This window comes from Empidonax traillii, unplaced genomic scaffold (assembly GCF_003031625.1).
Source record: "Empidonax traillii isolate 1590-97213 ecotype Southwest subspecies unplaced genomic scaffold, ASM303162v1 scaffold1379:size164548, whole genome shotgun sequence".
NCBI lineage: Eukaryota > Metazoa > Chordata > Aves > Passeriformes > Tyrannidae > Empidonax > Empidonax traillii.
Genome location: NW_020956572.1, coordinates 130,087 through 154,656, shown reverse-complemented (window position 1 = coordinate 154,656; position 24,570 = coordinate 130,087). Strand labels below are relative to the sequence as shown.

At 54.0% G+C, this 24,570-nt stretch overlaps 1 protein-coding gene across 3 annotated transcripts in view; it reads right to left on the bottom strand.

The window, feature by feature from the left end:
- PEBP4 (phosphatidylethanolamine binding protein 4) overlaps nt 1-24,570 on the bottom strand; it is a 73,615-nt gene that overhangs the window by 9,618 nt on the left and 39,427 nt on the right. The window lies entirely within an intron of this gene.

The window sequence follows — 24,570 nt, the reverse complement described above, 5'->3', positions numbered from 1 at the left end:
TTTTTTTTTTTTTTTTCTTTCGTAGTAAACAGCTACCCTGGGAGCAAGGAGCAAGCTCTGGGCACGGAAGGATTGAAGGTGTAAAGCCCTGCTTGCTCCTGTGAGCTTTTCCTCCCTGATTATTTTTTTTTTTTTTTCTGTGGAGGGAATGGTTTTCACGAGGAATAACCCCCCTCCAGGCCTTTTCCCCTTTGGTGAGGGCGAGGGGAGCATCACACTCTGGCAGCTCCCGAAGATCCCTGCCACGAGCGGAGCTAATGGACGCTGATGAGCTGCCGTGTTTATTAATGCCCTTTTATGAGGGCATTAATAGTTCCTAATGACACCATTTGAGCTTCCCAGCCTTTTATCTCCTCTTTCTCTCTTTCCCCTGCCGAGGACACAGTGTAGGAGATGGAATTAGATATTTCCACCCTCCGGTCTGTGCCGTGTGGTGTCGAGTGCTGGCGGGGCAGGGGATGCTCACGCAGAGACCTGGGCAGCCCGAAAAATCTGTGCCACACAGTTTTCTGTGTGCCAGCAGCTCCTCTCTGAGATCTTTTCCTTGGCCAAAAGAGTGGAGAAAATTATTTCTCCCCCCTCGCCCAAATTCCTGATGCCTCAGACAACGACCAAGGCTCCCTGGAAGATCACAGCCAGCACTCAGTGTTGCCTCCCGCACGTTGCAGCGTGGGGAGTAAATAAATAAATACAAATAAATTAAAGGCACTGAGTCACATTTTGTTTTCCTCTTGATCTTTTTTTTTTTTTTTTCTCTCCCTTTTCCCCCCTCTTTCCTCTCTTCCCCCCTCTCCAGAACGTGTCTGATCCCATCGGAGAGGAGGGGAAAGGGATGGGTGGCGAGCTCGCCAGCGATTCGCCCGGGCGAGGACGGAGGGTTATGGAAAGTGGGTGTGGGAATCGGCACAATCGCTGGCAGGGGACCAGGACAAACAGATGACGGATGGGACCCAGGGAAGTGCAGCGGAGCGGGGCTGGGCTGCTGCTGCCTCGCCGGGAGCGCGTCCCAACCCGACCCCGCGGACCCCGGGGACACCAGGGGGGAGCACAGCCGGGGGACGGGGGCTGCATCCCGCAGGGAAGCAGCCGAGGTGCCGGCCCCGGGATCGTGCTGGAACCATTAACCAGCAATTTTCCGAGCGGGGAAGTTAATCCCCAAACAACCAGGGCTCCTCCTGTGCTGCCTCTTACAGCTCGACCGGGGCAAGTGCTTTCAAAGCTGGCACAGCTGGGAGCCCAGATTTGTTCTCCTCTCTCTCTCTGTGATCCTTATAGCAAGGTCAGGATGTAGGAATTGGCTCTTGGGGAGCTCAGGGGAGCATCCCGGGAAGGGCAGAGCTGCCGGGATGGCAGTCCAGCCTCCCTCGATCAGAGTGGAGCAGAGGTTGGGACAGGGAATGAAGGAACGGGATGCTAATTGCAGGTGGATATGGATCTGTTCCACCGTGTCCTTGCAGAGCAAGGTGAACGTTTTGGGGTTTCCTCCTCCCCACCAAAGCCAGCACCAGCGGTGAGCACCGCTCCTACCCCAGCTCCCAGCAACATTCCGGCTCGTCCTGCTTTCCAACAAAAAAGCATGCGAGAAAAAAAACCCGCTCCAAGAGAAACTCTCCCTCCAATTATCCCTGCGTGCAGGGAAGGGAGGCCATGAGGGAGCAGGGCAGGGCCTGGGCAGCTCCCAGCACTCCCAGGCTCCGGCATTCCCCAGCTCAGCTGCCCGTTTTCCTGTCAGCTGGCTTCCACACCGATCCCGGTGCCGAATTTGGGGCATGGGATGCTCCCAAACCGCTCCTGCTCGCCCACGCCACGCTGACCCTCTCCCTCCTGGCACGGCTCCAGCCCACTCTTGCTCTTCCCATCACCATCAAGCCAGGGTTTTGTGCCCCAAGGAGCCTGTCAGCCCCCACCCTGCAAGTCCCTTTTTTTATGATGAATGTCACATCCCGTTACGCCAACCTTGCTATGCCACTGGATCGTGTTCTTTCCACCAGGAGAGGATTTAGGAGGAAGAGAGAAAGATGGAAAAATGCACAGCAAACTCCCAGGGCAGGGAATGAGTTAACACAGGCGATGGTGGGACAAGACCCTGACGGAGGTTGGATCCCATCACACCCCAAATTCAGAACAACCTCCCCTTGCCGCTGGAACCAGCCCAGCTTTCCCAACCCCAAACCTCATCCTCAGCCTCCGGTGCTTCCCTGCAGCCCTGGTTCCCGGATCCTGGGATGACTCAGGGCCCTGGGCTTGTGCTGGGAGCCGGTTTCGTTCCCCAGGCACAGCTGGAGATAAGGCCCAGGCCATCCCAGGCCTAGGGCAGAAATGATTCCCAGCATTTCCCTGCTCCAAAACGTGGGTACCCCACGTCTCCAGCCAAACTTCCCAGTGGATCCTCACACCCCAGACACTTTGCTTTCCGTGCATGTCAATGACAGGAGGTTAATCCACTCTCCAGAGCCTCCTGCTCCTCCTGTCCTGGGCTCCAGCAATGCACAATCCCTACAAGGAGGGGACTCATCGAACAACACGGGGTGGGATACGTGGAATGCCCCCATCCCTGCCTGGTCATCTCCCTTACCCACAGCCTAAACTCGTTATTTTAATTTATTAACATTTGTATGAATGGAATTTCACCATTACAGGTGATATTTGACTGGTTTGGTCTCAACCTGTGCCTGAAAGTTCGATAAATCACAAAGAGAGGAAAAGGTGCTTTTCCTTCTGCAGGGAACTTCTCTTTAGGGCTGATCCAGAACCTCAGTAAAGCTAAACCTGGGTGGATTTGGGTCACACAGCCACTGGATCCACCTGTTTGGGGACTGAAATGCACCAAAATTGGATGATTTTAACACCAGAATCATTCCAGGACACCCCATCTGACCAAAGAGATGGTGCTACATAAATATGCACCGAAGCAATACACATCCACATCCCAAAAATTTGCCTGAGGCTCATCAGAACTCCTGGGAAAACTCACTGTGAGGTTCCCCAAGGACATGAGGGGTCCCGTTGTCACTCCTGGGTCCCTGCTGGAGGCTCAGGATGGAGCAGGACAAGGTGGACACATTGGGATGTCACACACTGGGACATCACAGCTCCAACACAGCTCTGAAAAACCTCTCCCAGCTTCCTGGCGTCTGAACTCCAATGATTTACCCCAAATTTTAGGATTATCAGGGAACTCTTGCAGCCTCCTGACTTTTTTTTTTTTGCTTTTTTCCTGCCTCACCATAACTGGGGAAGGCGACCATAAAAATATATTAAAAAATAAATATCGGGCACGGCTGCAATTTAAATGCTGCCTGTCTGATCCACCCTAATGCCGCAGGGAAGGACGTGCCACGGGTTATTAACTGAGCCAAATAAACATAAATCACCTCAGCCTGTGGCTCTTTGTGAGTTTGTTTTTTGGTTTGTTTTTTTTTGTTTGTTTGTTTTTTTGTTTTTTTTTAATCTAAGAGACAAAACTCTGCCCTTCATAACCCGAACCCATCCCGGATCTGGGACCTTCCCTGGGAGCTCCTGCCTCTCTCCTGGCAGCCCAGGGATGGCATTGCCGGTGCCAGAATATCCCCTTTCAAAACAGGGAGGCTCTGCTGGGTGGATTTGCAGTGAGACACAGATACCTGCCTGGCTTAGGCGTTGCTGGCACGGGCTCTGTGCCTCTCTGCGCCTTTCCTTCAGGATGTAGGTGAGGGGTCCAAGCCAGCGGGGTGGAGGCTGTGATGACACTTGGGATGGTTTTGAAACCTCAGACAAAACACTTGTGTTGAAAAAAGGGGGGGGGGGAAGTGTTGTTTTTCTTGTTGTTTTTTTAATTTTAAAACACCTGTGGGATTATAGAGGCAGATGAGGGGAGGGGGGTGGAAATGGGATGCAGGATGCTGAGCTCCATCCCCGACGTGTGCACAGGGCAAGGAGGGATGTGGCTGCCCCAGGACGCTCCAAGATTGGGTTTAAGGGGTGGATTTGAGAGTCCAGGTTGGCTGCTTTGCCAAAAAACTTCATGTTTTGGAAGAGTTTTCCAGCTCCTCCTCCTCTCTCCGGATCCCTGACACCGGGAGTTTGTTTAAGCGAGAAAGTTGCACTGCTCGAATAAAATGACGGTGGAATAAAATGATAGGGAAGGCTGTGCATGCTCTGATTGCTGCCCCAAGATGCTGGGAAGCTGGAGCAGCACCAGCAGCACTGGGAAGGGGGGGGTAGATGCACCCCAAAGACCCTTTTGGGGCGCGCCGCAATCGCGTCCCGTGCAGTCACGCCCCATCTCCCAGCCCCTGGGCCTCTGTTGTAAACCAGGACGATAAATGACGGATGATGGGATTGCTAAGAACAACAGGGATGTTGGTAGCAACCCCAGGGGCGTGTTAGGAAGCTGTGTGGATGCCGGGCTCGGGCTGGCTGGGTTTTACATCCCCGCGGTGTCGCAATTGTGGGCGAGCTCACGGCGGAGCTGCTGCCAGATGAGTCACCCTGACCCACTGGCCCGGTGCTGGCCCGGCCAGGGCAGGGCTGGGCTGGGCTTTGTCCTGCTCAGGATCCAGCCAGGACCCCCCTGTGAGCATCCCCTGCCCCCTTGGTGCCCGTGGGATAACGGTGGATGCTGCACTGCTAGGGTGGGAAGTGAGGGTGGATGAATTGCTGGGTGAGGAGGAGGAGGAGGGGGAGGAAGGCCTGAGGACGGCTCAGGCTCAAGGGGCAGAAGGAGAAAAGGGCACTTTTTTCCTGGATTCTCTCGCTGTGACAGGGTGGCACCGCTCCAACACCACTTACGACACCCATTTTCCCAGCAGCTGCTGGACCACACCTGCATTTGCTGTCCTGGTCCTTCCCAGGAATTCCACCACCATCTCCTCCCACTCACCCCATGGGATCCAGGCTCCCTTGGTGCCCCCATCACCCCCAGTTCTCATTGGGCACCTCCAAAACCTCCCCAGGAAGGTGCCCCACGAGAGCTTTCCACAAAGCCCCCGAGGTCCCACCACGAAGAACAACATTGAACCAGCCAAAAAAAAAAAAAGGGCTGGGCAGGACCAGAAAGGTCTTTTCCAGCCCCATTTCTTGAGAGTGGGAAACTTGTTTGCTCTGCATGGCGTGTAGCTTTAAGATGAGCTTGCTTTTCCAGCAGCAGATTTCCGGAGGATTCTTGGAGAAACACCAAATTTTGCCTAATTCAGTCATTTAAAGGCCCTTTGCCTGATTCTGTGCAGATGAGAGTGGAGCCTGCACTGGGAGCCTCCCCTGGGATGTGTCCGTGGGGAGACTCTGCCAGCTGAGTGGCCTCTGGGAACAGGGATGCGATTCCATTGGGGGATGGAAAGTGCCAGAACGTTCCCAGTGCTGATGCCATCCAGCAATAACCGTGTCCGTGGGGCACGTGGGGCTGAACCACCACGAGGCATAACCAGGCTGGAAACATGGAATGCTTCGGGTGGGAAGGGAGCTTAAAACTCATCCAGTTCCACCCCCTGCCATGGGCAGGGACACCTTCCACGTTGCTTTAATCTGGCCTGGGACACTTCCAGGGATGGGGCAGACACAGCTTCTCTGGGCAACCTGTGTCAGGGGCTCCCCACCCTCACAGACAGGAATTCCTTCCCAATATCCCATCTAACCCTGCCCTCTGGCACTGGGAAGCCATTCCCTGTGTGCTGTCCCTCCATCCCTTGTCCCCAGTCCCTTTCCTGGAGCCCCTTCAGGCCCTGCAAGGGGCTCTCAGGTCTCCCTGGACCCTTCTCTTCTCCAGGTGAACTCTCCCAGCCTGGCTCCAGAGCAGAGGGGCTCCAGCCCTTGGAGCACCTCCACGGGCTCCTCTGGACCTGCTCTGGGATCGGATACCATGCCCACCACCCCCTCCAGCAGCCACAGGGGTGCCAAATCCCACCCTGGCAGCCGGGCTGGGGCACGCCGGGGCCGCCGGGTGTCCGTGGGCCGCGCGCTCGCCGCAAACCCTCCCCTGCAAATTCCTCCTCCCCTGGGGTGTCTGATCCCGGTCCCAGGCACCTTCCCCGGGCGCGGGGGCGGATCAAAGCCCGCGCGTGCCAGCCCTGCTCCCGCTCTGGGCCCGGCTCGGCTATTTCGGCTCCGCTAATCTGATGGGAGCGCTGGAGGGGTGGGGGGGGGGGGGGGGGGGGGGGGGGGGGGGGGGGGGGGAAGACGACTTATTCCTTATTTTATCATTTCATTTTTGGTTTTTCCCCTTCCTTCCGCTGGCCAAAAAGTGTCCCCATCGCCTCTGATGACGACACCGCCCCCCCTTCCCCCTCCTCCCTGCCCTCCTCCGGACCTGGCCGGGAGGGGAACGGGAGGGGAACGTGATGTGTTTGGGCCCCCCCAGAGCATCCGGGCGGCCTCGGGCTCGGCCACCCCATCGTCCTCCCCCCTCCCCACGCCGCTTCCTGACGGCAGGATTTGGCAGCGCTCGCAGGGAGAGTCCAGAGCTGCCCTTGGGACGGGAGAAACTCCGACCGGAAACATCCTTCTCTGGGGCAGCACAAGTTTTTCCTCACACTTCCCTCCTGCTTGTGGGGTGGGTTTTTTTTTTAAGGGGAGGGGGCGTCCTGGAAGGATAGGGAGCACTTTTGCACTGGCTTAAGTGGTGAGAAAGAGCCAAATGCACCTTCTCTATGGAGGTTTTTTGCTGCTGAGCATCCCACAGCCTCCCCAGGCTCCTGGCAGATCCATAGTGGGGCTGCTGAACCCTCCTCCCTGCCCCTAAAACTTGCACCCCAGCAGGCAGGAGAGGTGCAGGCAGAGCTCCTACCCCGAGGATCAGGGGTTAACAGCTGCTGCAGCTGCACGTCTGCCAAAGCTGCTCTGGCGGTGCCATGGACTTCCCTTTCTTCCATAAAAGTCCACCGGATCCGGGCTCCCGTGGGATGCTCTGGGAAGGAGGGGAGGAGGGAGGGGGCCGAGCCGCCCCACCTGGGGCGCGTGCAAGCGCCGGGGGCTGTTTGTGCAATGCCCAGTGTGCCTCCCAAAAAAAATAAAAAAAAAACACCTTGGGAGCCAGGAACCAGAGCTCACCCCGCTTTCCTCCCCTGGCCTGGGCTCCAGCGAGGGAAAACTCTTTTTTTTTTTTACATATTTTAGGGGTGGAGGTGCTGCCAGAGACTATTTCTGTGCCACCTGCCTTGCACCCCCAGCCCCTCCAAAATACCCCCCCCCTCCAACCCTGATAATTTTAGGCCACTTGTGCCCTCTTCCCAAGCCAAGGGGTCTTCCAGGGGAACTGTGGCTGCCCCACCCCTGGAAGTGTTGAAAGCACTCGGAACAACCTGGGATAGTGGAAGCTGTCCCTGCCCACAGCAGGGGGGAGGGGTGGAAGAAGATGAGCTTTAAGGTCCCTTGCAACCTAAATCACGCTGTGAATCCATGAAACTGCGTTTTTTTGCCCAGGAATTTGGAGGGAGCAGAAATGGTATAAACAAACATCCACAGGGATGCTCGACCTACCCCTACAGCAGTTTGAGTTCAAACCCCGCAGATTTAGGATTGGCATCCTCATTCCTCTCCAGCTGTAACCAGCAGGTCCTTAAATTTGGGCGGGTGATCCCGAGGCAGGTTGAGAGGGGGGGTCCCACCCTGAGCCCACCTTCCCCCCACGCCATCCCACAGCCTCTCAGGCAGCTCGAGCCCCGTATCAGTTACAGCAGCAGACGAGATGTCATCACCCCGAGAGGCCGGGGCTTGCATCACGAGTGTCTTGCGAGGAGAAGAAAGCCCAATTTTTACAGGAGATGCACACACACACACACTCTCTCTCTCTCTCACACACACACACACAGCCTCGGTAATTAACTTAATAGGTTTCTTACAGAATGCCCCGTGAGTGATGCTCAACATATTCAAGTGTTGACAAGACGGCGCTGAACCCGACGCCTACACAGCGGGCAAGCCAGGCTCGGAGCGCAGACACACCTTCATTGTCTGAAACTTGTAGTAAAAACTCCGAGCCCGCCCTTGTGAAATGGGGAGCTGGAGCAGATGGGGCTGAGTAACCCTTCATCTGCCAGGACCTGCTTGGGAGGGGGGGGATATGCGGGGGGAGGAGGCACCGGCTCGTCCCCAGGAGCCAAAAATCAATTTATAAGGTAGAAATGGCTGCAGGTGCTTCCATAGGTGTTTGGGGTATGTTGCTGGAGGGGTTTTAGCCCACTGGGATTGTCACCAAGGAGCTGGGCTTGATCCTTGTGGGTCCCTTCCAGCTCGGGATGTTCCATGATTCTATGACTTGCTGAGCACTGGAATGAATTAGCAACTTCTCACTCCCCTATAAGAATGTTCACCCCTTGGAAATTGGCTGTAAATCCAAGGGGGATGAACGCTGTGCCATCCTCTGGATTTGCTCCAGTTAGATATTGGGCCATTAATATAAAAAAAAAAAAAGAGCTGAGGATCCCTTGGCACTGCTGGACAGTCCCTCCCTGTGCCTCACTCATCCAGTTCCCAGAGGAGCCATTCCTTTCCCTCCTGCCTCAGGAAAATCTTTCCAATAAAAGACACAATTTTGGCTAATCTGTGTTGGGTGCCATGGGTGGGCTCAACCCCCCACCTGAGGAAAGCCAAGACAGCACCAAACACCCTCCTGAAGATTCAACAGCACCTCTGGTCACAAAAAAAAAAAAAAAAACAAAGAGGGAGAAAAAAACCCTCTGGAAGAGGGATTAATGGGAAAACCAGTTTGGATGGAGCTGTGTTGTAAGAGGCAGCAGAGATCCCTCTCCCTCTGGCTCGGGGTGGGATCTTGAGTCAGGAAAATTGCTTAAGAAAGGGTGGTCGTCCGTACAGGTTCCACCAGGTTGGGAAACGTTCTCCCAGCGAATGGGACCCGCGTGGAGCAATCCCAATCCCTGGAGCTGTCATCGCTGCGCTGACGAGCTCCCAAACCCGTCGGGCTCCCCCTGCTCCGGGCAGGACGGGGCTCTGCAGCTGCTCCCTCTCCCTGTCACACGGGGATCGGATCCGGCTGGATCAAGGGGGGAAAGGTTCTGTCAGCTGGCACTGGCTATGCCGGCATTGGGATCGTTCCAACACCTCACATCCAACATGTTTTAGGAAAAGGGAGAGCTGGGACCCCCCAATTCGGTGTCTCTTTCCCTGTCCCCCTGCCCAGGGCACTTCAGGGACGCAAGATCCCGTGTGATTCCTGTTTTTAAGAGTCACAAAAAGCTATCCAAAGGTTTCCATCAGCAGAGCAGAAGCACCACAACCTGGTGCATGGATATTTTGGGGAATTTTTCCCCTGGGACCACATCCAGAGAGCGTGGAAGCTGCAGACAGGCCACGGTGCACGGGAATCAGGGATTTAGCTGGGAGTTAGCTCGGCATTGTCAGGGAATTAAAGGTTTACCTGCACGTTGCAGACGGCGGCTTAAAGATTTTACAAACCCATTAGATTTACAACTCTCCCAAATTTCGACACCCTTGGCTTTTCCCCCGCCAGGGAGGATTTTGACCAGGTCTGGACTGTTCTCCTGACGAAACGTGTGCCGGTGGGGAGGGCGGTGGGAACCGGGGCTCAGGCTTTACCCACGGCCACGTGGCATCCGAAATCAGCCCCAAACCCTGCAAAGAGCCTGTCTGGGCTCTCACAGACACGGAACCAAGTGGGGTCAGGCCCTAAAGCGAGCCTTGTCCTGTGTAAAGTGTGAAGCCATTGGTTTAGCATTCGCTAGAGAAGGAATCTTAGCACTGAGGTCTCTTTTCTCTCCCCTAAAAAAACACAGTAGTGCCCAGGAGGGTTTGTGGGAGCTGGAGCATCCCTTCCCCCAGCCATGGGTGTCCCTTAAGGCACACCATCACCAAAGGGAGAACCAGAGGGGGCTGCAGGGCAGCGAGCCCTGCACACCCTGGAACACCTTCCCAAGAGTCCCGAAGGGTTAATCCTGGCACCACACGAGGGGAAACGCACCCCAATCACCCTGCCAAGGCGGGCTGCACGCGGCTGCCGCTCTGGAATTGCACAGCAGTCCGTGCAGTGGTGCAAGGCAGAGGGGCAGGAGCTGTGCAATTCCCAGCCCGGGGCGAACAGGCTCGCCCACACGCTGGGAACGGGAGCTCCAGGACGGGCCCCGATGGCAGCAGGATAAGGCTGCCCTTACGTAAGGCCCAGGGGTTGCGTGGAGGATCCGTGGCGGGAGCAGACTTGCTCTGGGGCTGCTGCTGCAGCCTGGACTGTGGCGATGGCTCCGGGATGGATCCCGTCCCGGACAGCCCCAAATATCCCGCCGGGATACGTGCGGTGCCGTGCAGGGAAGGAAATCCCAACCTCACGCCCTTCCACGCTGATGGGGGTCCCTTCCCGGCCCCTTCCCACTCCTTTGGTGCAGAGAGGTGCAAAATAGGTTGTTGTTCTCTGGGGCGCTGGTGATTATTAATAATAACTCTGCTCCCGGTGCTCCAGTTTTCCCGGGCGCCTTGGCAGTGTTCCGCCGGGGCCGGTGATTTAGCGCAACTTAATTATTCCCAGCATTTCATCACCTCTTGTTTTTGATGTCTGTGTCTCTGTCAGTGCCTCACCTTCGTGACTAAGAGAGCCAGGGGAAACAAACCGGTGAAAAAAAGGGAGAGAAAAGGGGAAAAACCCCAAGACACCCCTGGTCGGTGGCAGGGCCGGGCTCAGGAAGGTGTTCCGTGGGGATGCTCCGTGTCTTTCCCACCATGGCTTGGGATGTGCATGTGGATGCACTTGTGGGACCCACCCAAACCCACTCGTGTTTTCCAGCCTCGGCTATCGCTCCCAGCAGCAGAGCAGGCAGCATTCCATGTCTGCTGCTTCCCAAAGGGAAAGGACAGCATGGGACCTCATCTGCCCCTTAAGCACCTTGGTGGGGACTCAGCGTCCTCCCTGGCTCTGGGAAGTGTTGGATTTGTTGGATTTGGCTCCTGGGGGCTGCCAGAGTGGGGCTGGAATAGGATTCCTGTGGTTCTCAGTCCTCCATCCCTTCCATGGGGGCTTGAGGAGACACCAGCAGAGCCAGGACCAGCTCCCAGAATGGTGCCTTGAATCCACCTTGCTGGTGCCACCAAGGGACACCAGGGGACATCAGGGACACACAGAGGGACGTGGGAAGGATTCAGGGAGTAAGTTGTTCCAGGGAAGGAGAACAGGGGGCTGGAAGCCCACGGGTGGCAGCGGGAGCACCCTGGATGGGGACAAATCACTGATGGGATTTCCTGGGGAAGACAAAGCCAGGGGCAGGTGGGGTGGGGGGGCAGAAATTCCTCCTGTTCATCCCTGAGCTGGTGGCAGTGCCGGGATCAAACACTTCCCATGTTCCATTCCTGGCTCTGGGATATTTCCATGCCCACATCCCGCTGGGAATGGGCTGGAAAGGTGCTACCCTGAGAGACTGGGGTGCTGTGTCCCATCCTATCTGGCTGGGCCAGCTTCCATGGGAGCTTCCAGGTTCAAGCGGCTTGACACTTCCAAAGGGAGAGCCAAGGGATCAGGAGCTGAGGGGAATTCTGCTGGGGATCCCTGACTGCCTGGGAGAGCATCTGTGGGATGTGGGATGGGACAGAGGACCAGGATACAGGGCCAGGACACGGCACAGGGATGCAGGGTTGGGATGGACCACAGGGGTGCAGGGTTGGGATGTAGTGCTGGGATGCAGGACCAGGATACAGGGTTGGGATTGGGATGTAGGGTTGAGATGTAATAATGCCCCCTGGATGCAGGACCAGAATTTTGCACCGGGATGCACGGCTGGGATGTTGTACTGGGACACAGGGCTGGGATGTTGTACTGGGACACAGGGCTGGGATGTAACAGTGGGATTCAGGGCTGGGATTTAGCAGTGGGATGCAGGCTGGGATGTTGCTTGGGACATTCACCCTTTGGGGCACAGCAGGGCAGCTCAGCAGGTGCCCATCCAGAGCAGAGGATGCTCCCAGAGCCAAGACCCCCCTCAGGGAGTGGCAGTGCCAGCCCTGGCTCAGCATCCCTGGGAGCATCCCAGGAAAACCCAGGCTCCACTCCAGGCCACGCAAAACTCCGCGAAGTGCCAGCAAACCGCCGGAGAAAGCCAGGAATTTTCATTAAAGACGGGATTGGGGAGGGAGGGGGGGGGAAGGATTAAAAAAAAATAAAAAAAAATGCCTTCCCAGTATTTCCCTGTGTGTCTTTGGCCTGGTGCAGCCCTTCTGCTCACGGCTCTGTTTATCCATGACAGACAACTAATTAACATGGGAGCCTCTTGAAAGGTCTTTTCAGAGGTAATGTACTGACAGAGGATGTCAGTGAGGAGCAGTGATTTGTCTAAGCAGTGATCACATTGTTTCAGACTGAATGAGGTGAATATTAAACTGCTTTAAATGCACTCTTCATAAAGCACTAATTACATACTCCCGGGGGAGTACGGGCAAGGAATACTAAACAGCCGAAAAGTCAACAGAGTGCTTTTTATAGTATGTTGCTGGGTTCTGTGTTTTTCTGTCTTTCTTTCTCTCTCTCTCTCTCTCTCTCTCTTACAGTAAAATCACAGCACGCTGAAGAATACACATTTATAGCACAATGGTTCACATCTAATTATATGGCAATCATTAGTTTTAACCTGGGTGTATTATATTTTCTTTGATATATCGTGCCCCCCGGCATCTCTTTGCACAGAACACTTCCAAAGGCATTTTCTCCCCTCCTTGGAAAAAAATGTGCCTTTTTTAATTTTTTTTTATCCCAGCATTAGCATTTGCTTATAATTTTTTTTTTTCTTCTCCTTCCCCCTAAACAAATTTTTTTTTTTTTTTAAATTGGCAGGAATAAAAGGGGTAAGGAAGGCAGGAGGAGAAATCCATTTAATCAAAATAAGAACCTGTTCCCTCCCTCCTGGAATGGTGCACTTTATTATTACCAAGGTAACTCCACTGGGGTTTTAAAGGGGAAAGGAAACACTGAATGGACCATTAATGAATTCCTGCAGATCCTGCTGCACTCCTGGTCTGGCTGGGCCCGAATTCCTGATGGGGTGAACAACTACTCCATGAATTATTAATTTTTTTAATAGCACAACTTTTGGGGGGGTTGAGGGGGGGTGGAGACTGAAGTAACCACAACCCAAATCCTTCCCACAGAGAAAACCTCAAGATCCTCTTATTCAAGAAGTGGAAAAAAATCAAAGAGCAGCGTGTGGCAGGGCCCAGCATCCTCGAGGAACCTGCTGCTTCCTCCTGGGAAGCAAAGAGAACTCCGGGAAGTGATGATGGGGACAGGGATGAGGGGGACAGCGGCTGTTTGGCCACCTCAAAGCACAAGGTCTGGCTTAAAAGCATGAGGTGTGTCTGAAACAAGTAGGATCTGCCTCAAACAGCAGCTTTCCTGCCTCACAGCACCTTCCACTGCCTGAGGGGGCTCCAGGGAATTTGGAGAGGGACGTTTCCCCAGGAATTGCAGTGGCAGGAGAAGAAGCAACGGGTTCAAACCAAAAGAGGGGAAGTTTAGGTGAGATATAGGGAAGGAATTCCTGGCTGTGAGGGTGGGGAGGCCCTAGAATGGATTTCCCAGAGGATGCCCCATCCCTGGAAGTGTCCAAGGCCAGGTTGGACAGGTCTTGGAGCAACCCTGGCTAGTGGAAGGTGCCCTTGCCCACTAGATGAGCTTTGAGGTCCCTTCCAACCCAAACCACTGTGGGATTCTGTGGTTGTAAATGCCCAGGGCGAGTTCCATAAACGTGGGGCTTGGGTCAAATGCACAGGATGGGATTCATAAATGAGGGCTATGGCTCAAATACACAGGTTATGGTTCAAACTCTGCTCAGTCCCTGCCCAAAACACCCCATCCCTGGATCAAGAGCCCCTCCATATGGCACCAGGAGCCCATGGATACAGGTGGGAGCCTCATGTGGAGCTGGTGCTGGCTGGGCCTTTCCTTGGAGGTGCAAACTTCCTCGGAAAGGAAGAGTCATGCAGCCTTTAGATTTTTTTTTTTTCCCCCTTTAAAGAACATGAAAGAATCTGATAATTACTTCTATCTACCACCCAACTGTACTAATTACCAACCTATTTCTTCACAGTATGACAGACACAGGCTCTCCAAAACACATAGAGATAAATTAGCACTAATTGGTTTTCCTCTGGCTGTTTGAATTAGTATTTAAAGCTCCAATTACAAAGCAGAATAATTACTATTAATGTCCTGTCGCAGTACAAAAGGCAGATATCTCCAGAACGAGTCCAGGTGTATTATTACACTGATTACAGAATATTTAACCTGGCTCGTTAAGACAAAGACATGGGGAAACTTTAAAAAGAGGGGGGGGGGGAGAAAAAAAGGAAAGAAAGGGAAAAGAAAACCGCAGATGGTGGCAGGTCCCTGCAGGGGATGGGGGGGGGGGGTCTTTGAAACCTGGGATGAGAGAGGTACGAGGAGAAAGAGAGGGAGAAAGAGCAGGAAAGGAAAAGAGGGGGGATGAGAAAAGAGAAATTCTGTTGGAAAGCAAAGGAGATACTGGAGGAGTGAAGGGAATACTGTCCCCAGCAGCATTAAAGGCAGTGCAAGGTGCTGCAGTGTCTCCCAGGGGTCATGACCCGCTGCCATCCTCCTGCTCCACTGGCACTGGAGGTTCTGCATCCCTGAGAACAGGATGCCCTGGGAATAGCCCTTTTTTCTGGGTGCTGAGCCTGTCTGACCCTTCCCCATTTCCCTGCTCAGAGAAGCTCTGGAGCTGGACCTACAGCAGGGGATGAAGAGCTCCTGCAGCCCCTGGATGGAGGTGGGAAGGGGCAGGGGCAGGGCAGGCAGATCCATTCCCAGTACCTGCTCTCATTCTCAGCACCAGCCTGGTGATCCTGAGTCAGGAAGGTCAGGCAGAACCTGGATGGAGCATCCCCTTCCCAAGCACACCCTTTTGCCAGCCCCCATCCCAGACAAGCTCCCGGAGAGTTGGGATACACTTTTCCCAGAGTTTCATCACGGCAGGGAAGGCACAGGTGGACAGACCAGCAGTGCCCTCTGCTGCTCCTGGTCCCCTGGCACCACCCTGGGGGTCCCCACCCGTCCCCAGAGTGGGGTGTCCCTCGGGCAGCCACGTGGGGCTGCTCCAACGAGGCCTGCAGGTGACGGGAAACGGGGAATCTTCTCCGGCACGACCTGCTGGGGCGGGGTGGCACTTCCCAGGCACCCTCCCACGGCACCCCCATCCCTGAGAGGGCATCCCGGGAGCGAGGGGCAACACCCTCCCGCGGGCGGGGGGGGGGCCCCGTGGGTGTGAGGGAAACGGAGGAGGGCGGGGAGGGATTTCTTTTTGAGAGCGAAGGTGGGTGGCGTGCGGGGATGCCAGCTGGCGATGGGCTCTATTTCTACTGACAAGGCTTTACCCTGTAGGTGTGAGGAATTCCAATTAAATATTCAGCCTATTTGTCTGTGTGTGGGAGAGGGTTTGCTGTGCAGGAGGAAAGCCTCACATTCAGCTCCGGAGCGAACCATTAAGAGAGAAATTAGCTCAGTTCATCAAGGGAAGCCAGCGGAGAGGGTTTTCCTCGCTCTCCTACCTTGTTCCGTCCCTCGCTCGGAACCAGCAGGGGATAAACCCAAGGGGAGCGGCGAGGAGGCTGCTGAGCCTGCACTGAGAGGCAGGAGCAGGTCCCAGCCTGGGAAAAGTAATTTTTCCCAGTGCCAGGGGGATGAAATCCCGGCTCAACTCCCCCCCAGAGGCGGCCGGGGGGGATCGATACGTCGGGGCGAGGGGTCGGAGGGGTGCGGATTTAATTGCTCTCGCATTTACCGGCCACCTCTGCTCCGAGTCATTTACAACACACTAATTAATCATCAGGTGCCCAAAGCTCTCGCTTCCAGATGATCTTTTTAAGGTGGCCGTGTCCCCGAGAGAGTCGATGCTCTATCGATGAGGGGCCCTTTTCCCGGGGCAGCAGCACGTGGGATCGATGAGGCTGCAACGATCGCCCCTTCCCAACCCCGCAGATTTGGGGTCGGACTCGAAGCTACAGAGAGATCCCAGCACTGTGGGGGGTTGCAAACCCCTGGGAGTACACCCAGACTATCAACTGGGGGAGAGATTGGGGTGTAAAGTGGCATTTTGGTACCAGGAAGCTCCTTGAGCAGCACCGGGACAAGGGCAAGATGGAGCAGGATGGGGCTGGATCTGGCACTGAGGCAATTTGGGGGAGAGCTGTGCTTCCAGAAAAAAAAAAAAGGGAAAAAAAAAAAAAAAAAAAAAAAAAAAAAAGACTTTTTCACGAAACCACAAATGATATCCTGTTTTCCTCCTCTGTTTTGGGGAAGAGAAGCTGTTCCTGATGGGAATGAAGCCATAATTTCCCTCTCCTGAGGGAAGGCAAAGCTCAGGCTCCCCCAGGTGATGGTCAGTGCTGGGGACTCAGCTCCTGGGACCCGCTCATTGCATTTTAAAAATAAAATACTCAAAAGTAGAGCCCAAACAGCTCTCAGAGGAAGATGAAGGTGAAGCTGATGGGGTTCTAGGAGAGGGAGGACACAGGTATGCCCACCTAAGGGGGTCCCAGTGCTGCACTGTCCCCTTGGCTGATCAACCCAGACCTGGGTGCTTGGCCCCACACAGGGAGGAGAAACTGCTTTTAAAAGGCTTAAAATCCTCCCAGGAAGTTTCAGGCAGGAAAATAAATCCTTTAGTTGAACTCCAACCCTGCCTCCTCTGGGTGAATTAACCCAGGCACTGGGGCTGCTGTGGGGACAAGCCCTCCCACCCCGGGGGACATGGTCACCAGTGACTTTCCTGGTGCATCTGAGACAGTTCCAAAAGTAATCAGGGAGGAAAAGCCTTGTCTGGATCCCACGGGATGCTGAGCTTCCCTGCTCCTTCCACACACAGGATGCAGGGAGGAGCATTCCTACCCCCTTTTCCCAACTCCAGAATTCAGGGATGAGCTTTCCTACCCCCTCCCACACAAGGGATACAAGGGAAGAACTTTCCTACCCCCTCCCATGCACAGGATGCAGGGATGAGCTTTCCTACCCGTTGCACGCACGGGGTGCAGGAGCCTTAAAGGAGTTTCTTACCAACCCCAAACCTCCTTCAGCTCTGCTGTCAGGGCACAAAACACCTTTGTGGAGACCAAACATCCCACGGGGGAGCAGAAACCCCTCCAGAGACCAACCCTGCAGCCTCATCCCCCTGGGGGAACATCCCAGCAGCACCCTCAGCTTTGCCATCGGGACCACTACATATATATCTATCTATCTATCTCTAAAATTCTTTTTCCCCCCTTTCCCTTTCCTTTTTAAAACCCAACTCCAGAAACTCCATAGCAACCCCGCAGCTCCCGGGGTTCTGACTCCAGCGCTTCGCTCGGCACTGTCACTTCGTTTCAGGCTACCCCCGGGTAGGTGTGAGGAACTCCAATTAAGCATTCCGCTGGTTCCCTGTGTGTGGGGGGACAGGCTCTGCCTGTGGAGGAGGGAAGCCTCGGCGGTGACTAATCGCTCAGACACCGGGTGTCTGTGGCACCAGGGGAGGGCAGGCAGAGGGTTTTCCTTCGCCGTGTGTGCAGCTGCCTCTGCATTCCCTTTTCGGGAGATATTGCGGCTCCCCGCCGGGCTCGGGGGCTCCCGGGCGGAAGTTGGAAAGATTCCCAAGGATCTTTCCGGTGCTGCCGACACAGATCTCGCTGCCACAGCCCTGGGTCTTTGCTGCTCCCCCCTGGCACAGCCCCGGGGTGGCGTTTTCAGAGGGAAAACCAGATTCCCGAGGTTTTTAAGAAGCCTCCACGCTGGTTGGTGCCTCTGCCTGTGCATGAGGCTTTTACTCCCTTTGGAGGACCGTCCCCTAAATTTGGGTGAGCACCATCAGATTTGGGTGCCAAGCCCTGAAACGAGCAGTTGACCCTTCGCTGAATTCCCACCAGGATGGGAGCAGAGGATCCCACCCTCGGCCACGAGCCCAGCCCTGGCAGAGCTGTTCCAAACCAGCCCCAGTGCGAAGCATCACATCCCCAACCTGCCATTCCCCGTGGAAACAACCTGGCTCCACACACCTGCCTGAATGAGGGTGATGGACTGCACACGTGGGGCACAACCACCCCCAAACCCACCCCCCTTCAGCCAGAGCAAGGCCATTTTCCCGGTGACACCTGGAGAACAGTGACCGAGGGCGGGGGATGCGCGTGGTGGTCCCAGCCTGGGGACGATGCCCCACTCCAGCAGGGACTCCCAGGCATTTCCCAGGTGTTTTTAAGCAGCTCTGAGGGTCGGGGCAAGGGGCGGCGGCGGGAACAGCCCAACCGGCGTTTCGCCCCCGCTCCCCGGGGAGGAGGGAAGGGGGCCGGCGGCCGCCCCCCGCCACCGCCGTGGGCAGCGGCAGGATGTGCTGTCCCTCCCCTGCACTTCCCAGCGAGCACTTTACATAACTTCTGCTGCTTAGTCACAGCTTCGGCTCTTTTTTTTTTTTTTTTTTTTTTTTTTTGGAGCGATTTTCTCAGCCGCATCAGAGCGCGAGTCATTTCGGCAAAGGGAAGTCCCTTCCTTTCTTCCGTTCCCTTGGTAACTGCACAAATTTGCTCTTCAAATGATTCATGACCGGGGTGCTGTAGGAGTTCCCTCCTCCAACACAAATCGCTCCCACACAACCACACATGCCCGATTAATCACTGATTAGCGTCTCTTCCACAAGGTAGACCCGGAGAGCGCACGGGATGGGATCCACCGCTCTCCTCCGGCCATCCTCGTGGGGTCCCGGGTGCTCACAGGGGTCCCCAAACGCTCACAGGGGGACACACACAATGGTTTTCAAGAAATCCCACCCCCAGGACACGTTTTATGGGTTACATATGAGATATTCCCATGGTGGTGGGACGGGAGCTGAGTGCTCTCCGTGGAGCCAGCAATGGAATCGGAGCTCGGTGATGGATAAACCTTCCCTAAACTCCAGGTTGCACCAGCACAACTTTAGTCTTGTTCTAATTCCTGTTTTCTCCCCTAGGTTAGACAAGCAGAGGGAAAACTGGAGTACCAGAGGGCCGCCTGGCATGCTGGGAGGTCAATCCCTCCCATGGCCAGGCTGGAGCCCCACAGCCAAAAAAAAAAAGAAAGCCTGTAAAGAGCTATAAAACAGGCAGAAAAGTCCTTTCTGGACCCAAAGTACCACAAAGCAGAGCATCATCCTGGTGCCACAATGCTCCTCCACACACCTATACCTGCACCATGGCTTGGAGAGCAGGTTGGGATGGAGCAGGGAGTCAGTGAGCGCTTGGCTGCCAGGAATATCTCAACTGGAAAATAAAATTAATGTGCAAAATATCTGCCTGCCGTTTTGGTAGGGTTTATCTGATTTATTCTCTCCTCGTTAAGAGGAGCTAATTAACAAACCATCGTTTAAATAAACAGCAGTGAGAGTGTTTGCAACCTCGGCTTTATTGAATTGTGACAAATTATTAGCCTCTGCATGTTAAATGAAATAGAAGCATCAAGGGGGGAAAAAAAAAAAATGAATTCCCATCAGGATAACAACGGTACCTGTGAGGAGACGGAGCAGAGGGAGCGACTCATGGCACAGCTCCTGGTCAGTGTGTGACAAGCACGTGGAAACATCCCAAACAACCCCAAAACCAGGTGGGTTTCTGGGTGCTGAATGCTTTAGCACTGTGGCTTCACCCCTAAATTCACCCCTGTGGAACGGCAGGGCCAGGAGCACCCGTGGGACAGGGCTGGGATGAGCGGATGGATCCGAGCAGCTCGCGGCTCCCGAGAACCTCCTCGCCCGTAATCACCTCCCTCATCACGGATCCTTGGCAATATAATGATAATAATCATATAATGCACGTCTGTGCTGAGCCTGTCAGCCCTGCACGGCCCCCACAGCTCCGCTGGCACCGGGGTAGGGGGCTCAGGGGAGGGGGTGACACCGTGGCAGGGTGTCCCGTGCCGGTGCTGCCCTCCTGAGTGCGGCACCCAGAGCAGGTGGAGGAGGTTTTGGGATATTTTGGGGTGTCCTGCTACTTTCCCCCTTCCTTTCTCCATGCCCCAAAATGGGTGCAGCAAACACACTCAGCCCTCTCAGCAGAGCCCTGACTCTGCTGCATCTGGGACGTGGGGCGGTCGTTCCCAAAACAAGCAAAGCTGTTGCACATCCACCACGTGCCTTTAGATCCTGCTGTGCCAGGGGGAATTGCTTAGTGGCAGCTCTTCCAGGGCTTTGGGAGGGTAATTACCTGGGAGCATTAATTACCAGGCAGGCGAGCATAAAGCCGAGTGGCAGCTCACGTGGGGTGGGAATGTTGGGGTTGGCAGGGATGCAGCAGTGGGATCGACCCCCTGCCACACCAGGGCGAATTTCCCCCCAAACAGAGCACCCCAGGACTGACAGAACCATGGAATCATGGAACCATTTGCGTTGGAAGGGACATTAAAGCTCATCCCATTCCACCCCACCTCCCACTAGCTCAGGTTGCTCCAAGCGCCATCCAACCTGGTCTTGGGGGCACTTCCAGGGATGGGGCAGCCACAACCTGTGCCAGGGCCTCACCACCCTCAAGAGAGAAGAATTTCTTCTGTAGATCTTGGAGTGCAAAGTAAACTTCCCCAGAACAGCAGCCTCTTTACTTATTTTGGTTTTTTCTTAGTTCTTTTTTAATTTTTTTTTCCCCTTTTATTAATAAAGGCTTCATTAACAAGCAGCGACAGAAACTCACACCAGGGATCTGACTATTCCAAGGAGCCAAGTCATCAATTAAACCAACACTTCTCTCTGTTCTTTCCCTTTCAAACCCTCGGTTTCATCACCAAAAAGGAGAGTCGAGAGGGCTCCAGCGAGGAGGAACAATACCATGGCACCAATGACTACATCTGCCCCTTCTCCCCCACAGCGAGGCAACAGATCCCACTGGCACTGCAGGTTTTCAGGGGTTCCACAGTGTCACAGATCCATGGGAATCATGGATCAGCACACAAACCTTACCCTAACCCTAACCTTAAAACGCTATCCCTGACCAACACGCCAGCACCTCCCAAAATGTGGATCCCTCCTGTCTCCAGGATACCCAAAAGCTGGGGTTTTTTCCCCCTCTAGCATCAATTCACCCACTAAGAATCATTCCTTGCTCTGACAAGGTGTTTGTCCTGCTGGGATGTGATCACGAGTGCTCTGCAAAAGCGTCCCCAAGGTGTCCCTACAACTCTTCACGCAGCAGGAATAGCAGCAGCCAGCAATTAGCAGCTGATGTCTATTATTTTTGATAAACCTCAAGCATTTTGGATAAGCTGGAGCCACGTGCCACGTGCTAGAGAGGAAAAGTTTACAGCGGAGCACATCCCTTTGGGATGGGCACGGGGACACGGGGCAGGTTGGACGAGCAGCTGGCCCCCCACAGCTCCATTTCCAACCTCTCCTGATGCAAAAATCCCATAATTTTTAAGGTTAATAAAGCCCTTGTTTGCTTAAGACAGCACCTGTTTCTATGGTGACACTTGCAACCCGGAGCCTGTTTATCAACCGGCGACGAGAACCGCGCTGACAAACGCGAGCGCCGGAGAAGACACCGCGGTGTCTGAAGACCAAGAGCGGTGCCAGGACCTTTGGGAGCGGGGGTGCTGTGGTCCCTGGGCACAAAAACCTGCCAATCCCACATCCACCTGCTCTCCACTCTGCTCTACAACGCCGTGGGGGCGATTGGAGCAGCGGGAGCTGCACCCAGAGCACCCATTGTGGGGGGAAAGCCACTGGCGGGATGGGCGATGGGTGGGAACGGCTCTCCTTCAAAAACGTGGGACACAGTTCCCGTCTCCGACCCTGGACGTGACTCTGGCAGCTCTGTGCCTCAGTTCCCCCCATGCCCTGCCCTGGGAAGGGCTCTGTGGGGGCAGCTGAGCCGAGCTGTGCCGGTGGCAGCAGCGCCCGGCGGGTCCCGCTCCGCTCCAGCCTGGCGCAGGATTTCTCCCGGCTGGCAGAACCGGTTTCCATAACGACTTTCTGTTACAAACATATTTTGATAAAAATAAAGTTAAAGCAGCGAGGCTTTAGTGGAGTACAAATTCGCTGCTCTCGCCCTCCCCCTTCCTCCTCCCCAAGGAGGGGGAATAAAGACGGAAAGCTTTCCATTTGAAGGGCAGTATTTTCTCCCTTCTTTTTCTTTCCCCGCTGAATACAAAATGGAAAACCTTGTTTACTGGGTTTCGCTGTAAACTGGTTCCGACTCTGCCTGGTTACCTGATGCTCTACAGTATATACAGGATAATGTGATAAATTCATTTCCAATTCACTGCATTATCCTTTGAATATTTTAATGACTCATTGAATGGAGTAAAAAAAAAAAAAAAAAAGCTATTTCAAATGAACAATTATGCTGCATTAGAGTAAAGGCTGATTATATTTAAACACTGCTTCCATGGATAACGGGACATATCGACCTCCGCCTATAAGAGCTAATTTGGCTCTTATCTCTAAATAATTTTACACTGCAAATTACCATGAAAACCTAAAGGGCTTTAAAAACATTCATCAAAAGATATTATTCCACTTTGTAGCAACATTTTTATTTAAATTATTTTGAATAGGAGTGAAAGCATCTCTCGTGTTTGACAATCGGAGCAGCGGCGGAGCAGCGGCTGATAAGGAACGGCGAGCGGCACCGACGGGATGGGACGTTCCACCCCCAAACCCCACCTCGGGAGAGCGAATTCGGAGCCAGATCCCAAACTTGGTGGCGTGCCAAAGTACTGCAGCACCCAGAAGTGGCGTTTTAGTGCTGCTGGAGCCGCTTCCCTCCGAGCTGGGGGATTGCAAAGCCGGGGTGACGCCGAGGCGACACCCCAGCGATGCCGGGATGGTACCCGAGTGATGCCCGAGTGGTGCTGGTGGTCCTGAGGGGACAGTGACAGTGTTGGGGTGATACCCAGGCGATGCTGGGGTGACACTGGGCGATGCTGGGGTGACGCCAGGCCACTGCCTGGCGCGGGGGCTCCGCCAGCCCCCAGCCCTCGCGCTGGCCGCCCCGTCCCTCCCCGCAAGGAAGGCACTCGAAAGCCCCTCTCTGCACCAAAGCAACAGAAGGTGTCATGTAAAGCCTACACGGTTATTTTAGAGCCAGTGTGCAAATAAGCCTGTCAGCTGAAGCTCCTCGGAGCCAAGACTCCCATATACCCCCCAAACGATCTGCATTTCAACGAGACACCATGTGTGTCTGAGCCCGCCGGCTCCGCCGCAGCCATTTGGGGCTGGGGGGCTTGGGAAAACTCCCACTGCAGCCCCGGTGGGACGCACTGGGACACCCCACTCTGCACCCCCAGCAGCGGGCACCGAGCTCAGGGCTGGGCTCAGGTGGTTTTGTCCCGGTGCCCTGCCGGGATGGTGCTGGTTTTGGGTGGTTTATACGCATTTCTGTGTGTAGATGAGAGATACGTGTACACACGCCCACGAGAGATAGATGGGATATATATATATCCCATCATTACAGAGATCGTATCAATATATGTGTTTTATATGTAATATCACATAGAATCATAGAATAGCTCATGTTGGAAGGGACCATGAGGACCATCGAGCCCAAATCCCCACTTATATATGCATATATATATATATATATTTATCTCATGATAAGAAAGCTTAAGGAATAGTTGGGGTTGGGATTGGCCCCATCCCTGCCAGAGACAAATCACCTGGGCATGGGAAAACCCTTTCCCTTCCCAAAAATCTCCTTCTCCCGCCCTCCTGCGTGGCCTGACAAGGAATTCCTGACCTTACGTATCACAAACTGAATCACCCAAATGTCAGGTGGGAAAAAACTGAAACACCTTCCGTTGGTGCTGAGGGTTTTAATCCTGCAAGTCCCTTCTTTGCTTAAATGATTTTATACTCCGAAAAAAAGGAGAAGAAAACCACAATAATTAGCAAGAGAGAACGCCTCGGAAGGATCTGTGTACAGAAGGAAAAACAAGAGCTTGAGCTCCTTTGCGTTCAGTAAATATTAAAATTAATGAGAGACTTTCAGGACCCTGTTGTTAGAAATGCAGAAGGGTTTCTGTGAAGGATTAAAGCACAAAACAACAACAACAACAACAGCAACAAAAAGAAAATAAGCCCTGAACACAAATTCCTGCAATTATTCCCAGCGCTTTCTATTTTTCAGCCAATTATGAAATTCATGGAAAGTATTAATATCCGATTTTAATTTGCTTAATATTCCCATTAACAATAAAAAGTCTAATTAAGGTATCTGTATAAAGAGCCCTCAGCAGTAATTTCAGAGAATAATAGAGGAAAATGACGAGATATTTCTTGTTAAATGCACGCTGCAAATTAATTGATATCTTAATTAGGCTTTAGTACTAAGATTATTAGTTAGATTGATTCAGGGCTGAAACATCTTCATTTTTGAAGGGATAAAAGTAAGCAGGAGAGGAACAAACTGATTCTCCAAAATATTTCTGGAAGCAAAGCAACGACACACTGGGACATTTCGGGAGCAGGGATGAGGACTCATCCCACAGACACAGAGTTAGATAGCACCAGAATTCAGCCCAAACCCTTTTTTTCCTCCGGATTCGAAAGCTTTTCTCCTCCCCAAAAATATCAAAAGCAGAAAGGGAATACAGATTTTTCACCCAAACCACTTTTTCAACCACAAAAACCACCCGGCAGCAAGAGCTGT